Raw genomic sequence first — 16,409 nt, 5'->3', positions numbered from 1 at the left:
TATTAGACGTCTTTGAGGAATTGACTTTCAAACTAACCTTTATCTGGCTAGTATCTCCATTATTGCCACCTTCTCTTAGGTTTCCCCGTGAACCGAACCTGCTACCCCAACTCCTCTACATCTACTCATCCAGGAACTGTTGTTTTCATGCAACTCTGCAACTAATTTATTTGCGCTCATACGGTAATTTGCGCTCATTCTAAATGTGCTCGATACCACGAGTAAAATATTTTTAATAATAAATTATTTTTAGACAATCTCTTGAACTGAGTCGCGAGACTTTCCGTTACTTTGAGAGACCGCTCAGTTTTAAAAGCTGCGGCCGCTTCCATCTGGATTCTTCTCCTCCCCGGCAGCTCTACTCCAAATGATGTACATACGCGCGGACGCTTTAATGGTAAGAGACATTTTTCCCTATCTCATGATCACAGACAGGCACGCCTTCGAGGAAAAACAACACCAGCTTTATCCTCACATGTACTTTCGTTTGCAGTCTGAGGGTAAAGGATTACTGCGTTTGCCGGGAGGCTACTAATATCTGAATAGCTGTCTGATAAAGTTTGTGTTAACCGGAGCGATCGCTAACTGGTCTCAAAATCCGATTCGCTGTCGTCATCTAATGGTGGGTGCGGTTGCATCGCCGGCCGTGGGTCTTTAACGTGACAGGGTATACTATCAACTCACACTGACTGTGGGGTGGTTACCTCACTGACGCGCCCAGTACCATATATTGTCGTACACCTGTCGCGCGGGCTTTTGTCCCAAACGACATCTCTTTTCTTAAACTTTTCTCTCATCACTTCCAGTTCGGGCAGTAGGTTGGCTTCAATGCCCTTCACCTTAACCTGGTACTAATGCAATGTGTCAGCCGATGCTGTTGAACATGAAACGTCATTTCTTGGGGTCACGTTGTACCAGTAGACTGCCTCAGAAACTGTACAGTCCTTCTGGCTGCGATGGTCTTAACGATTTTGTGGCTTCGTTCGATAATCCTGTTCCCACTCTGCAAGTATACACTTCAAAATTGACGATGCACGTCCCAACTATCCACAAGTTTGTTAAATTCTTCACTAGTAAATACAGCGCCATTGTTGGTCAGTATATTCATTGGTATGCCTTGCTCAAGGAAGACACTCCTTAACTTTTGGATGACAGTGGCCGCATCTTGTCGACGCAGCGGCCGCCATGTTGCAAACCTAAATGGACCGCAATCGATGTTAAAAAATTCTCACCAGTGTAGAGCGTTATAACCATCGCCAGTCTCTTCCAGTTGTCTTTTGTACGAGCGTCACATTCATGATAAATTCATACTTTTTCACCAGTGATTGCAGAGTTCTCAGCACCTCGTCAGCAGCCATTGTATTTACCCGTATTATCTCGGTCAGGGTTCCGGAAATCCATCGGAATCAGTGACAAAGCGTAATGGCGTCGCCTCCCACTGGAGGGCCAAGTTGAATCCCCCTTAGCGCTGCGTCGAGTTCAGCTAAATTTATGTCTGGCATCATTGGTTGGACGCAGCCAACACACATTTTCGATGACTTTTCCACTTGCCTGAAATGTCATTCCCGTAGCTACGAAACTCGCATGTACCCAGACTGCAATCTTGTTGCCTAGTGTGCACCAGTCTCCTCTTACAGGATCCACATCTCCGCTAATATGCGACAGAAAGAGAGATCTTCAGTCTCGTCGTCCCATCTCTTAGTTATGTGGTCACCGAACGCTTAACGAACGCAACTGCCATCCTGAGCCACCCGCACACGGGAAAATGATTGACAAAGCTGCCCACATAGGGAAAACACACGCCGACGGATCAACACATTGCGATTTCAACAAACTGATTTCCTTGTTTCCATCAGAGGATATCGCTTTCTTCCCAAACCTGCATGCCAAGAACTTTCATTCCATCTTTTAGACGCATCGAATTCTAGCCAGCCAAACCGAAATCCGTAAGATGTTGGCGCACACCCAACGCAGAGACAACACTTTCATTGATGAGAATGTCATCTAAATATATTGACACAGAACGCTCGATTGTGTGGTCTTGCGATATGATGTAGCATGAGAGGTGATACGTTCAATCCAAATCCTAGCCGCGTGACATCAACTCCGCCGTCTCAGCTTTGGCACACATACTTCTGCGTTGGCAGTGAACGCATACACGAAGCCATTTAATTCATGATAATCCAATACTGGACGTACCTACTGCTTTTGCTCTTACACGACCGCCATTCAAAGAAATCATGCCCCGGGGGAGGGACAGTATCTCCTGAGTATATGGAATCAATCAAAAGTTCCACCTTCTTCTCGTACTCTTCTCTGACGTTATTAGACACCTTGTACTCTGCAAGTCTTTTCGGGCTCGTTTCCACCTAGCAATCCAAACTTTCTCGTCAGAATTGCTGGTTTATTAATACACAGGGCCACATACACCCTAATTTTTCCACGAATTTTCATGTCTCCGACCGGCGGATTGTAACGCCTCACAACGCTCGGATTGCGTCTATTCCAAGCAGCCAGCCGTGACCGAGGGGCTTTTACCAGAACGTTTACTTTAGCCTGAAGACTTCCATCCGTGAGGATCGGCACAATTCCGACTGCACAGTTGAATGTTCCACGCCCGGCATCGATCCACACTACGAGGGAGTGCAATAAGTAATGCCCCTGACCCACTTCCAGTTGTCTGATCTAGCTGAAATTTTGCATGTGCAATGATTTATATCTCTACGGATTATGTGGCAAATTACACCTCTGAACTAATTGTGGTTTCTGTTTTACAGGTGTTTGAACTGAGTCAGGTGTGAAATGGAGCCTGTTGAATGTCGAGCAGTGATCCGGTTTTTGTATTTGAAAGGACGCACACCACAGGAGACTTTTGATGAAATGAAAGAAATTTATGGTAATAATGCCCGATCATATGACCTTGTAAAACGCTGGCATCGTGAATTCAAACATGGCCGGAAGTCTGTGGAAACAGCTTCCAGACCTGGTCGCCCCACTTCTGCCATTAATGAGGCATTTGTCCGTCAAGTTGAGGCTGCCATTTTGGAAGATGGGCGCATTACTATTCGCCAAATAACCCAAGATGTCAAGATTAGTACAGGGTCTGTGGAAACTATAATTCATGACCATTTGCATATGCATAAGGTGTCTGCCAGATGAATTCCCAGGTTGCTCACACCATTCCAGAAGCGAGAACGCATCGAGTGCTCGAGGTTGAATTTGGAGATGTGCCAAGAAGATGAGTGAAAGTTTTTCAAAAGACTGATTACAGGATGAAACCTGGATCCATCACTATGATCCAGAACGGAATAGTGATGACAGATTTCCTGGCAAAGGGTACCACAATTACAGGAGCAAATTATGCTTCACTTTTGAGGAAATTAAGGGAAGCTATCAAAGTCAAGAGGCGAGGCAAGATCAGCAAAGGTACCCTCCTCCTGCAGGACAACGCTCCGGTCCATAACTCGCATGTCGCTAGATCAGAAGCACGGGCGTGTGGTTATGAAATCCTCCCCATCCTCCCTATTTTCCTGACCTTGCATCCTCTGACTTTCACCTCTTCCCAGCCATTAAGTTGTTTTTGAAAGGAAAGCGTTTCCCAGATGATTCAGCCTTGATTTCTGAAGACACTTCGTAGTTGGAGAACAAACCTGGGGAGTTCTACAAAAACGGTCTTCAGAGCTGCATCAAACGATGACAGAAATGCATAACTCTAGGTGCTTCCTATGTAGAAAAAACTAATAACTGTGGCAAGTTTCGCTGCCCTACTGCTATGGGGAGTGGGTCAGGGGCATTACTTATTGCACGCCCCTCATAACTATTAACTGAAGCACCCGGTGTCAACGAGTGCCGAGCACCGTTCGGCCTCGACTTTCACGTCAACAACGGCAACGCAACATTTATTGACTGCCATGGGACAAAAATAGCGACGATACTTTGCCCATACTCTTGTCTCCCGAACAATTCTGCGCTATGTGGTCAGCTTGTTGCAACGATAACAGCGTATTCGTCCTCGTACTCTTTGGTTATTTGTATCTCCTGTATTACTCCGACTTTGGCAGTCATCGGAAAAATGGTTGGGTCCATCACATCAGTAGCATCTTGGGCCCAGTGGGTGGTTATTCAGATGCTTTTATAGCTGCCGCAACTTATCTCGCTTATTCGTTCATTAGTAATTCGTCCAGTGCAAGCTCATTAAGTCTCAAAGACGCTCACATTATTCGACTGCTGTCGTAGGAAAGACCCGCCAGAAAGGCGCATCTTAGTATGCGGTCGTTCACTCCATTGAACGATAAAGCTAACCCACTCGAATCAGTCTGGTAAACGTCCACAGTTTCGTTCGGTTCGAGCCTTCGTTTAGTAATTTCTTTTCAGGCAATGAAAGGATCTATACCAAAGGCCGTATACAGTGTCAGCTGAATTGAATCCTCGAGTTGCTGGTACACCGCGTGGGCTCCTTGTTTGAGCCTCAGTAGGATGGCCAGCGCGGGCTCTTTTATTATGGACAGCCTTCAAACATGTTTGGCCTTTTCAAATCATTTGACAATGGACGGGCCAGTAGGAGAAGCCATCCTATTCAGAGATCAACTTTAGGTCAATTTTGTCCATAACGCCGAAATAGCTTGTAACGCAAAAACAGGACGAAAAGAAGAAAAAATACATAAAAAGGCAAGGAAGTCAGTAACACGCAACAACACTCTGCAAGAATTTCCGTACAACCGTCTTGAAGGATTCTCGTCACCGTTCGTCTAGTTCTCCCTGCGGCTTCCTTTTATGCAGCCGACCAGAGAGATTTTGAACACAAGCCGCGTAACCTTCCGCTACTTTACCAGACCGCCAGTTAGAAAAGCTGTGACCACCATCATCTTGATTTTTCCCCCTCTCCCCGACAGCTCCTCCACATGACGCACATATGCGCGGACGTTTTAATGGTAACCCATAATTTTCTCTACAGTCAATATACATAAAAGTATACTCAACCAGTATATACACAAATATACACATGGAAACATATATTGAATATCCGGGTCTGTTGTACCGGAAATATCACCTGATTGGAATAAAACATGCGTGACACAGACATACATCTGGCAGGAAGTGTGGGACAATAAAAAGGAGTCCTTTTTGGGGAGCTTGAGCTCTCCGCATTTAAAAACCACACACTTGAACTGTGGCAACCTCAGGGCATATTGTCAATCAAATTTGACCTTAGCTTATAATGTTTAAAAAGTCCGAGGCATTTCAAAGCAATCGAGATTAACGGACACAAAATTCAAATCTACTTGAACAATACAGGAAATTGTAAAACAATGACATTTTAATCTCCGTATTTTTAATATCAATCTATCTATTTCTCTCCCTCACTCCTTTTTTTTATCCACTTCTCTCTCTGTTTCTCTCTCTTGTTTTCGTCATACGAGAGAAAAAGAAAATCAGTTGAGATGGGAATCCGAAGACAAAGATGGCATGCCTAAACCCTCGAATTCTAAAAACGCTTGTTACTAAATGTTACAATAAAAGTATTCTATTTTTTTTAATCATTATGTCATAGAAGAAAGTAAACACGCTTAATTATCGAGACTAAAATAATTGTTGATTGATTTTAATACATTTGAAGAAGCTTATCGTTATCCAAATATAGCTGCAGAAAGAATTTCTGGTTGACAAATAAATGCCATATAGGCTTGGCATAATTAACATCAAAAGGTGGGCGTCACAAATTATTATAAAAACTAACTTGAAATTAACATCGAGAGTAGACTGTTTATCAAGTATGAGAAAACTGTTCGTCAATTCCTATGGCATTTTTCATTACACACCAAACTCGTCCGCCGCCACCAACAAAATAGATATGTATCATATTTTCACGCATCAGTGTCTCGCCATTCTTGAAGCACAGCAGAAATACAACGCTTATATAATATAATATAATATAATATATATATATATATATATATATATATATATATGCTCTGCAATAGTATTGAGCACTCTTTTCAGGTTTTTACTAATTACAAGTTTTACCAAATATATATATATATATATATATATATATATATATATATATATATATATATATATATACACTTGTGCCCGATATTATTCATACCCCTCGGATCTTTGAGATTTCTATAAGAATATTGCTCAAACCAGAAGGTAGACAATATTAAAGGGATTTCAAACAATAAATCAAGCATAAGCATTTAATTTAAACTCAACAAATACATAAATTATGCAAGTTTGAAACATTATACAAAGAAAAACAATAATGTCACTAGTTCAAAATTATTCATACCTCTCTTACTAATAGTCAATAGCATGCCCTTTATTCTTAATAACTGCCTGATACCGTTTTGGATATTTATCAACAAGGTTTTTACAAGCATCAACACTGATTTTTGACCATTCTTCAATGCAGTAGTTCTCCAAATCCCTCAAATTTCTAGGTTTCCGCTTTTTAACCTCAGTTTTCAATATGTGCCAGAGGTTTTCGATAGGGTTCAGGTCGGGACTCTAGCTAGGCCATTCCAAAACATTAATTTGATTATCCTCAAACCATTTCTTGACTATTTTGGCAGTATGTTTTGGATCATTATCCTGTTGAAGGACCCAGTTTGGTCCTAAATGGAGCTTCTCCGCATCCTGTCTAATGTTTTTCTGGAGTATCTCCAAATATTGCTCCTTCTTCATGGTTCCATCTATCTTGACCAAACTACCTGGACCACTAGCCGAAAAGGAGCCCCAAAACATTAGGCTACCACCACCATGTTTCACCGTAGGTATGGTGTTCTTTGGGTTGTAAGCTTCTCCTTTCTTCCTCCAAACGTAAGAAGCATCCATATGTCCAAACAATTTAATTTTTGTTTCGTCAGTCCACAAAATGCTTGAGAAAACGGACTCTGGAGAATTCACATGGGTCCTAGCAAACTTTAGACGTGCTGCAAGGTGTTTTCCGGTGTGCAATGGAGTCCTTCTTGGTCTTCTTCCTTTCAGACCATTTTCATGCAGAGTCCTTTGCAATGTTTGCCTTGATATTTTTTATGCCGGAAGACTCCAGATTTTCTAAAATGTCCTTAGTAGTGGTGGTTAGATTTGCATTAACACTTCTTACAATATTCCTGGTGGCTCTAGCAGACAGTTTCCTTTTCCTTCCTCTACCAATCAAGTTGTTTGTTGTGTGGTGGCTCTGGAATTTTTTGATGATGCTCTGTACTGTTGCTGTAGGGACCTCAAATTTCTTGGAAATTGACTTGTAACCTAAACCATCCTTATGTGAATTCACAATTTTAGTCCTAAGATCATTACTAAGCTCTTTTTTCTTCCCCATTCTAATAATTTTTATTCTTTTATTGGTTTTCAGTTGATATCATTTTAATTTCTGAAAAATGCAAAAAACGAAATGAAATTAATCAAAGGTTGTATAAAAGCATTCAAAATAAGAATCAAACAGGAAACAAACAGTCATAAACTCGATTAATACTGAAAAAATAAGGGGGTATGATTATTTTTGAACATTGCAGATTTTATAAATAGCTGTATATATCTTTTATTATAAGTATCCCGAGATTTTTAAATAACGAAAATGATCAGAAGAGGTTTATTAAGAATATGTATCAATATGGACGTAAACAATAAATTCTTACAAAGTTACACCTAATAAACTCAATTTTCAAGGGGGGGGGTATGAATAATATCGGGCACAAGTGTATATACTTATACTAGCAGGACCCGTTAACCGGCGTGGCCCGGTGGTAGTATGCTCCCCGCCGCCGCGTAAAAAATTGGCCGCAGAAGGAGAAATATAAAACTTAAGCAATATATATATATATATATATATATATATATATATATATATATATATATATATATATATATATACAGGAGGATCCGAATAAAGGAGAAATTGCTGCCCAAATATATTAATATGTATGTATGTATATATATATATATATATATATATATATATATATATATATATATATATATATATATAAGATGCTCCCTATCATGGGTTGAGCATATTGGGAAGTGATATACAAACTTCCATTAGCGTATTAAGCGACGGTCTTTGTGTAAAAAAATCGAGCAGAAGCATTTGGACGATGTCAAAAGATCGTTTATTCATTACCCACACAGCAGCAGCCGTATAGCGTAATGGTGAGAAGCCTTGACTGTCATTTGGGCGGTCGGGTTTCGATCCTGGCTTGAGACAGTTGCCTGTCTAGCCACACTGTTGAGCTGTGAAACAGCGAAACAGTACCGTATGTGGATTGCTATATATATATATATATATATATATATATATATATATATATATATATATATATATATATATTCAAACACGTCAGATTGAACACGTCAGATTGAACAAAATGGAGTTTTTTTTCTTATTTTGTTAAATAACTTGTAAATTCGCCGAATGGTCTTTTTTTTTTATCTCGGCTGGCATGTTGTATATTATGGCACCCAGTAGTTGTAATAAAATATAAAAATCAAAATTAAAAATAAATAATTCGCTCCTACCCATTCTGCACTCACCTTTATAACCAATATATAAAAAAAAATAGAACTAACTTTAAATACACCAAGCCTCATTAAAGAAAATGATAAAAAAAACAATCGCTCATGAAGACGGTCTGATGTACCGATTGAATGCGCTTGAAAAGAATATGGCTGGACAACAACTACTGGGCGCCATAATATACAGCATGCCAGCCGAAATAAAAAAAGAAGACCGCTTGACGAATTGAAAAGATATCCAATGAACAGACATGCTTAAATAATGACTTGCTGCCAAAATCTACAAATATATATGTATATTGCTATCACACGCGGTAGTGCGACTGCAACAATCGTCAAGTCAACCTAACGACAAACTTAAACCGAACGTTTCTGTCTGCACAAACCAACACAAACAATGCCGTCAATGCAGTTACTCGTTGAACGACTCTGGCGTCATCGTTTTGTAGCATTTCGACGAAATCATTTTTTACCGTAGGTTGGTATGACTAAGACAATGAAACACATATCTGGAACGCTTTTGCGCATGCTCATCACAGTGTACACGGTCAGTCGAAGTAAATTAGTTGAAGGGTATGTCGAATCTCAACGCTTAGCATACCCAGACGGCCTTCAGACAGATACAGGTAACAAAACTTTCAGCTAACCATGGCTTTCCTTCCACACCATGGGAACGCTAAAAGTGCACGCTCTATAAATATTTGTGAGGGAGTGGAAGCACTGGTAAATGGTGTAAAGAATGAGGGGTAAATATGCGTTTCTCAAAGACCACATGTAGGCTTTTGTCTGCCCCTCTTCCAATACTTCCGATAAATGTTTATCGAACTTGAGGCCAGGACCAAACCAGACACCGAGTATCTTGCAAGGGTAATCCGTGCAGTCAATGGGTCCTTAAAGGTTTATCCCTCTCCAGGCACCAATGTATAAGCCCACAGATTTGGCGCTATTGATTTTGGTCCCTGTCACCTGTTCAAATCATCTTATTTACATGTCGATAACTCTAATCTAGGCACTGCTCATTACAAGTGCCGTCACGTCATCGGCATACGCAGAGTACTTAATCGGGTTGTAAGCACCCGATAAAGTAATTGTGTGAAGGACTCGATTCACCTTAAGCCTTAGGTGCGAACACAAGCACATCGAGTATCGGTAAAAATTGAGATCCCCGATGAAAAGATCCGATCAAATGTAAAAGCTTTGATTTCAACCCGATTCACCTCCACCTCCACCATCACAACGTGTTTATCATACAAGGGGGGGGGGGAATTCGGGAGCTAAAATAAGTACCAATACTGGCCAACGACTGAAAACGTCAAAGTGATGATCGGCCACATAGAAAGTTTTGAACTTATCTAAATTCATCTGCGCAGCTTCAGTGTCGACTTTTTCTATGATCAATCGTATCACGTTCAAATTATCTTGAATCATTCGACCTTTACTAGAACAAATCTTTTTATGACTTATAAGTTGATGCAGGACAAGTTGTAGAAGATTTGCTAAGATCTTGGCCAAATTATTTAACTCCATGTTTTATATCGTCAAGGTCGATAATTACCTATACCTTCCCCATTATTTTTATGTTTGTGACATAATGGTTTTAAAACAATTGTAATTTAAACCATTCTTTAGAGCGAAAGACGCTCTTTAAAATCTACTACTACTACTACTACTACTACTACTACTACTACTAATAATAATAATAATAATAAATAATCACGATTTTTCGTTCGAATCAATTACACTATTGACAAGATGCTGCTTATATAAACTTTTCTTGACCTGAAAGAAAGAGAGAGAGATAGATAGATAGATACATAGATAGATAGATAGAGAGAGAGAGAGAGAGAGAGAGAGAGAGAGAGAGAGAGAAAGAAAGAGAGAGTACAGAATCAATTTAATAAAGATGAGTTCTAATTGAATAGGAGTTGTTAGTCTTATCGGCATTTCAAGAGGAGGTTCTCGACTGAGTTTCAAGATCACCTATTAGTCCTACACTGAGAAACAAATTTGTCTTTCAACACTGCAAAACTTCCTTTTCTTCCTCTGTGTACCGAATGTAAAACGGAACTTCCATGAACAGAATTTCTTTCTAAAAATGTTATACACGTGAAATATGTTACTGCTGGAATGTTCCTATACAGACTACAAATTGTGATTTTAAAATTAAATGTAAACAGATATATGTAAAATAAATCAATATTCAATTCTGACTAGCGATTTCTTCTGTTTTAGTCTTTCTCCATGTGTTTTTGAACGCATAAGGCATATTTTTTTGTTTCGGTAAAAAGTAATTATCATTGTTAAGGAAAGTAAAAAGGAGTCATTTTCTAATGGTGACTAAAAAAGCAAAAATATTTATAAAATAAAATGACTGCCGTTAGAGTTTTTTATTAGACCCCAGAAATTCCTTTGTATTTCACATCTTTTATACAATTTAAAGTGCGTATATCATATATTTTTCTTTACTATTTCTTGCATATTTTAATATACAGACCATTACATTGCTTACCGTAAAATATTGAGAATGATGTATTTGGTTTTGCAGATTTCCAACTATAAAAAACTGCCGGGTTGTTCTTATCTGTAAAAAGCGGTTGTCTCTCATGCGACACATCTAATGCGCGTTGAAGCAGATAAGTGTTCGTTTTCATCGTTATCGCTACAATATGACACCCATTTTCGTATCTATGCACGGATTCTTTTAAATATTACCCTTAAATCAAACGTTCCATGAACAGAATTTCTTTCTCAGAACTTCGCACCTGTAGAACACATTAGTACGGAGTTTCGTTCCTTATAGATTAAAGCTTGTCATTTTTCAAACCAATTACAACGGGAATCTATCGAGCCGTTCAATGAATTAATCATAATTCTCAATCCTTTAATATTATTCCATCATTCAACTGAAATCTCAATAACCCTTATCCTTGAGTAGCATTTGGTTGGTCTTGGATGTAGTAAACCATTAAAATAAAATCTCGAACATGGTTCGTTGAGTTCTCAGTTCCCATTGTTATCTAATTCGCTATCCCGAAATATATTACCTCTAATTCATTTCTTTACGGTTTTCAATCTGTTAATTTTTAAATTGTTTTTATTTTTTTTTATCAGTCTTTTTCATTCTGTGCTGATTTTAATGAACCCAATACTTACTCTCGTCTATATAGCACATGACAATTACGATAAGAATAAAGCAGGTACATTTAAATTATTTGATTTAGTGAAATAAAAAATATGTAAACATTATCAGAAGAGACAAATAAAAAATTGTAAAATAAAAACAGAAAATACATGCACCTACCATTCGTTTTTTCGTTGCACGGAGATCAATTATTGGTCGCAGCATGGTGTCCAGCTAAATTCCTTTCGAAACAATAAAGCAAATAAATACAAAAAAAGGAAATCAATATAATATATAATAATAAAACAAAATAAGATAAAGGGGGGTAAATTAAATCAAGATGTTGGCTCGATTCGAGCGGAAACTTGACCAAAAGTTCTAAAAATCTGTGTGCACTTTCTTGTATTCGCCAATATATTGACTTCACCTTTGATGTCCTTCTGAAATTTTTTGTGCGCTTACGCATTTCCTTCGATTCCTGTTCAAACTTCTAAAACACAATGGCAATCTCAAAGGCTACGGACTTAATTGCAAGACAAGGAGGAAGTGGTGTATTTAGTCAGTAACACGAAGGTCGAGACAACACATCAAATACAATGAATAAATAAAATATATTGGCGGATACAGGCAAATTATATATATATATATATATATATATATATATATATATATATATATATATTGAAGAAAAAGAAAGGCATGGAAAGAGAGATAGACGAGGTATATAACTTTATGAGGTATATTTCTTATATACTTTTTAAATGACACAATAATAGATATGAAATGCTCGACTGAGCTTCAATCTATGGTCCACACTCTCCAAACTTTCACAAGAAACACCTGTCTAGCAGAAAGCACTATCAATAATTTCCCCCACTCTTTATCTGTGCCTAAACCTAAACGTAGATTCCATGAAAAAAGCTTCTTTCTTAGAACTGCACGCCTATGGAATTGTCTCCCGTTTTCCTGCTTTCCAGCTGACTACAATATGGTTGTCTTCAAGTCTAACGTAATCAAGGTTTTGATGAGCCGTTCCATATAAGTTAACAAATTTGCCGAATTTCCATTACTAACGATTACTATATTGTACAATTGTCTACTGTACACTCTTTAACCCTTATCTTCGAGTGCCTCTTGGCCTTGATAAGTGGATATGCCAATGTAAAAAAAAAACAACAAAAAACAACAAAAACCAAAGAATAACATAAATGCATAAAATTAGAAATAACCAGCCTTAAAGAAAAACGCTAAATTACAGACAATGCAGTTGTAAATGCGGTCCTGACGAAAGTCAAGTAATGCCAATAACTGATAGTTAGCAAGACATGCTCATCAATGATAACTTTCATGTATGTAAAAATATATAACATTCATGTGTGTAAAAAATAAATAACATTCATGTATGTAAAAATATATAACATTCATGTGTGTAAAAAATAAATAACATTCATGTGTGTAAAAAATAAATAACATTCATGTGTGTAAAAAATAAATAACATTCATGTGTGTAAAAAATAAATAACATTCACGTGTGTAAAAAATAGATAACACTCATGTGTGTCAAAAGTAGATAACATTCATGTGTGTAAAAAATAGATAACATTCATGTGTGTAAAAATAGATAACGTTCATGTGTGTAAAAAATAGATAACATTCATGTGTGTAAAAAATAAATAACATTCATGTGTGTAAAAAATAAATAACATTCATGTGTGTAAAAAATAAATAACATTCATGTGTGTAAAAAATAAATAACATTCATGTGTGTAAAAAATAAATAACATTCATATGTGTAAAAAATAAATAACATTCATGTGTGTAAAAAATAAATAACATTCATGTGTGTAAAAAATAAATAACATTCATGTGTGTGAAAATAAATAACATTCATGTGTGTAAAAAATAAATAACATTCATGTGTGTAAAAAATAAATAACATTCATGTGTGTAAAAAATAAATAACATTCATGTGTGTAAAAAATAAATAACATTCACGTGTGTAAAAAATAGATAACACTCATGTGTGTCAAAAGTAGATAACATTCCTGTGTGTAAAAAATAGATAACATTCATGTGTGTAAAAATAGAAACGTTCATGTGTGTAAAAAATAAATAACATTCATGTGTGTAAAAAATAAATAACATTCATGTGTGTAAAAAATAAATAACATTCATGTGTGTAAAAAATAAATAACATTCATGTGTGTAAAAAATAAATAACATTCATGTGTGTAAAAAATAAATAACATTCATGTGTGTGAAAATAAATAACATTCATGTGTGTAAAAAATAAATAACATTCATGTGTGTAAAAAATAAATAACATTCATGTGTGTAAAAAATAAATAACATTCATGTGTGTAAAAAATAAATAACATTCACGTGTGTAAAAAATAGATAACACTCATGTGTGTCAAAAGTAGATAACATTCCTGTGTGTAAAAAATAGATAACATTCATGTGTGTAAAAATAGAAACGTTCATGTGTGTAAAAAATAGATAACATTCATGTGTGTAAAAAATAAATAACATTCATGTGTGTAAAAAATAAATAACATTCATGTGTGTAAAAAATAAATAACATTCATGTGTGTAAAAAATAAATAACATTCATGTGTGTAAAAAATAAATAACATTCATATGTGTAAAAAATAAATAACATTCATGTGTGTAAAAAATAAATAACATTCATGTGTGTAAAAAATAAATAACATTCATGTGTGTAAAAAATAAATAACATTCATGTGTGTAAAAAATAAATAACATTCATGTGTGTAAAAAATAAATAACATTCATGTGTGTAAAAAATAAATAACATTCATGTGTGTAAAAAATAAATAACATTCACGTGTGTAAAAAATAGATAACACTCATGTGTGTCAAAAGTAGATAACATTCCTGTGTGTAAAAAATAGATAACATTCATGTGTGTAAAAATAGAAACGTTCATGTGTGTAAAAAATAGATAACATTCATGTGTGTAAAAATAAATAACATTCATGTGTGTAAAAAATAAATAACATTCATGTGTGTAAAAAATAAATAACATTCATGTGTGTAAAAAATAAATACCATTCATGTGTGTAAAAAATAAATAACATTCATGTGTGTAAAAAATAAATAACATTCATGTGTGTAAAAAATAAATAACATTCATGTGTGTAAAAAAAAATAACATTCATATGTGTAAAAAATAAATAACATTCATGTGTGTAAAAAATAAATAACATTCATGTGTGTAAAAAATAAACACCATTTATGTGTGTAAAACAAAAATAACATTCATGTGTGTAAAAAATAGATAACACTCATGTGTGTCAAAAGTAGATAACATTCCTCTGTGTAAAAAATAGATAACATTCATGTCTGTAAAAATAGATAACGTTCATGTGTGTAAAAATAGATAACATTCATGTGTGTAAAAAATAAATAACATTCATGTGTGTAAAAAATAAATAACATTCATGTGTGCAAAAAATAAATAACATTCATGTGTGTAAAAAATAAATAACATTCATGTGTGTAAAAAATAAATAACATTCATGTGTGTAAAAAATAAATAACATTCATGTGTGTAAAAAATAAATAACATTCATGTGTGTAAAAAATAAATAACATTCATGTGTGTAAAAAATAAATAACATTCATGTGTGTAAAAATAAATAACATTCATGTGTGTAAAAAATAAATAACATTCATGTGTGTAAAAAATAAATAACATTCATGTGTGCAAAAAATAAATAACATTCATGTGTGTAAAAAATAAATAACATTCACGTGTGTAAAAAATAAATAACAGTCATGTGTGTCAAAAGTAGATAACATTCCTGTGTGTAAAAATAGATAACATTCATGTGTGTAAAAATAGATAACATTCATGTGTGTAAAAAATAAATAACATTCATGTGTGTTAAAAATAAATAACATTCATGTGTGTAAAACATAAATAACATTCATGTGTGTAAAAAATAAATAACATTCATGTGTGTAAAAAATAAATAACATTCATGTGTGTAAAAAATAAATAACATTCATGTGTGTAAAAAATAAGTAACATTCATGTGTGTAAAAAATAAATAACATTCATGTGTGTAAAAAATAAATAACATTCATGTGTGTAAAAAATAAATAATATTCCCGTGTGTAAAAAATAGATAACATTCATGTGTGTAAAAAATAAATAACATTCATGTGTGTAAAAAATAAATAACATTCATGTGTGTAAAAAATAGATAACATTCATGTGTGTAAAAAATAAATAACATTCATGTGTGTAAAAAATAAATAACATTCATGTGTGTAAAAATAAATAACATTCATGTGTGTAAAAAATAAATAACATTCATGTGTGTAAAAAATAAATAACATTCATGTGTGTAAAAAATAAATAACATTCATGTGTGTAAAAAATAAATAACATTCATGTGTGTAAAAAATAGATAACATTCATGTGTGTAAAAAATAAATAACATTCATGTGTGTAAAAATAAATAACATTCATGTGTGTAAAAAATAAATAACATTCATGTGTGTAAAAAATAAATAACATTCATGTGTGTAAAAAATAAATAACATTCATGTGTGTAAAAAATAAATAACATTCATGTGTGTAAAAAATAAATAACATTCACGTGTGTAAAAAATAGATAACACTCATGTGTGTCAAAAGTAGATAACATTCCTGTGTGTAAAAAATAGATAACATTCATGTGTGTAAAAATAGAAACGTTCATGTGTGTAAAAAATAGATAACATTCATGTGTGTAAA

Source organism: Euprymna scolopes, chromosome 1, assembly GCF_053919585.1.
Source record: "Euprymna scolopes isolate OS-2025 chromosome 1, ASM5391958v1, whole genome shotgun sequence".
NCBI lineage: Eukaryota > Metazoa > Mollusca > Cephalopoda > Sepiida > Sepiolidae > Euprymna > Euprymna scolopes.
This window is presented reverse-complemented; position numbering follows the sequence as displayed.